This window comes from Haliotis rufescens, unplaced genomic scaffold (genome assembly GCF_023055435.1).
Source record: "Haliotis rufescens isolate VD_foot unplaced genomic scaffold, xgHalRufe1.0.p SCAF_6, whole genome shotgun sequence".
NCBI classification, from domain to species: domain Eukaryota; kingdom Metazoa; phylum Mollusca; class Gastropoda; order Lepetellida; family Haliotidae; genus Haliotis; species Haliotis rufescens.
This window is the reverse complement of record NW_025964334.1, coordinates 29,165,688-29,168,562: the sequence shown is the minus strand read 5'-3', so window position 1 is coordinate 29,168,562 and position 2,875 is coordinate 29,165,688.

Here is a 2,875-nt window from a genome sequence, read left to right as displayed (position 1 = left end):
AACCCATGCTTGCCGTAAAAGGTGACTATGCTTGTCGTAAAAGGCGACTAAGGGGATCGGGTGGTCAGGCTCGCTGACTTGGTTGATACATGTCATCGATCCCAATTGCGTAGATCGATGCTCATGATATTAATCACTGGATTGTCTGGTTCAGACTAGATTATTTTCAGACCGCCGTCATATAGCAGGAATATTGCTGAGTGCGGCGTTAAACAACAAACCAACCAACCAACCACTCTCCGGGCAGACGCTCTCTTCGCTAGACCACGGAGGCGCTTGCTGGGAATGTTACAATTGTTCACAATTCAGCTCGATCGACTGATGCTCAAAGGTTAGTTATCAGTAAATATGTGTCATCTCGCATGCATGTCAAGTGCCTTCAGCTGCAGGTTAGAAAAAAAGGTATGACATCGATACAAGAGCATGATAGACACTATGACTGTAACACTTATATATTTATCAATTCAAATCGTCCATCACGAGGCAATTTCATGCAAGTCGCTGTGTTGTATCCTTGGACAACGTTATTGACTCATCTTGTTCCGCTGTGGTGTAACTAAAACAGTTGTTGACTGTCATGTGAAATGCCCATTGAGCATAATTTACACTTACTTGGAAGAAACTACAATATAAACATACTTGTACTGTCGAAAGAATGAATTATGAAATGAAAATGTTATGCCATGAATGAGAAAAAAAAGGTATTGCGTCCACAGTTCGGATAATCCGGTCAATTGTTGTTCAGCATCAGGATTGAAATCATGAACTCCCTTTAATCCTTTAGAATGTCAAAATTGTCAGTCAGTATTGTCAGTTTTGCCCACCATAGGAATCAATGCACGCCCCAATTCCACGATGAGAAGAAGATGTATACGTCTAATCACAAACAATGGGATTCAACACCATTCTTCTCAGAAGTCCGGTGCTTACTGATCCTTATAAGGACAACCTTATAATTGTAATATAATTGTTTGGTCCCAATATTTGTAACAGTCGTGACGAAAACTCACATGCATGGTATGCCCGTGCAGCATGCTACCCTCGAGTATCTCCGAAAGCAGTATATCCAAGCGTTAAATTGCTTTCTTAAGCTCGGTTTTAAACAGTTATTCCAGGACATTGTGTGACCATGGCACGAAGGCGATTATCAAACGCCACAAGATGGCAAATAATCGGCATGCATAACGCAGGAATGTCTTGTAATGCAATTGGTCGGAATTTTGGGTATCATCACACTGTCGTAAGCCGTTTCGTTGGGAAACATGCTCAGACCGGTGATGTACATGACTGTCCCTGATCCGGAAGACCTCCTGTGACAACACATCGCGAAGACAGGGACCTTCTTCGTCTCATACGCCGAGAACCTTTTTTAACAAGTACTCGTCTGAAACAGCTGTGGTTGCCCAATCGTCGTTTCAGCACCAGAACCGCCAGGAACCGGCTGAAAGCAGAAGGACTGAGGGCTAGACGAGTCATAAAGCGTCCCTTGTTGAGAGATCACCACAAAGCTTCTCGTTTAGCATTGTGTATTGCGCGACAGAACTGGAATCTGAGAATTTGGAGACGGATCCATTGGTCAGACGAACGTCGCCTTCTGCTCCACGTCACTGATGGAAGAACGACAGTTTTGAGGCACCGGAACACGGCCTACACCCCTAGGAACATTAGCGAACTTTTGCATACGTCGGGGCCTCGGTATTGGTATTGTGGTGTATCTCTCGTTATTGCAGGTTATATTTGGTCACCATAAGGGGCAACTAAACAGGGGCTCAGTACATCCGGGACGTCGTTTCTCATTTTGGCAACCACCCTAATGCTACTCGAGCTCAATACATGGATGACCATGCCAGGCCTTATCGTTCGCATGCAGTCGTGGATTACATGAGGGCCAATGCAATAACGACTCTACCCTGGCCAGCAATGAGCCCAGATTTGAACCCCCTTGAAAATGTTTGGGATATTCTTGGGCAGTGCATACAGGCACGAGATCCTCCTGTACAAGATTTACGCCAGTTTGAAGGAGCATTGTATCAAGAGTGGTTGTTGTTGACCCATCAACAGATCCAACGTCTGACTGGAGGCATGAGACGTTGGGTGGAATGTGTCATCCGAGCAGGTGGCGGTTATACCCACTACTGATCTGTTTCACGTGTCATGTCAAGTAGAGACTTTAAGAACATTTTCACGTGAAACATCAAACGTAACTCGTTTACTTCATCCTGCAGCTCCATACCTATTTTAAGTATTGTCTAAGGTCAAAAACAGTACCTGTGTTACTATGATGTTTTTGTCAGTAAATATCAATCACAATTTACCAATATCTTCTTTATTTGTTGTCAAATGTTTGTTCTATCCGATGACATTGGTATCGCCCAGCTCCTGTGGCCAGTCATCCCATGCCATGATTTTTGCTCTTTGTCATGGTTCAACCTTTTTCTTTGTGTATAGTTTGACGGTCAAGGTGGTCCCACAAGAGTTCTTTAGGTGATAAATCTGGTTATTGTGCCGGCCAAGACGAGGTGTTTCATGGGGCCTTGTGTTGTCTTGTTGAAACAGGGTCTGTCATGTTCTGTTGCATGAACGGTGGTACAACAGGGTAGAGAGACTGGTCAATGTAATACTGTCCAGTGATGTTTCCTTCCAAAATCACAGGCCCATTTTAACTTGGCTTCTGATACTAAATTGACATTACTCATGATGCGACATTGACTTGGCTACAGATGCTGCCTTGACAGGGCTAATGATGCCTCATTGACAGGGGGCCCCGTGAAGATTCCGGGGTAGAATAGGTCTTCAGCAACCCATGTTTGCCGTAAAAGGTGACTATGCTTGTCGTAAAAGGCGACTAACAGGATCGGGTGGTCAGGCTCGCTGA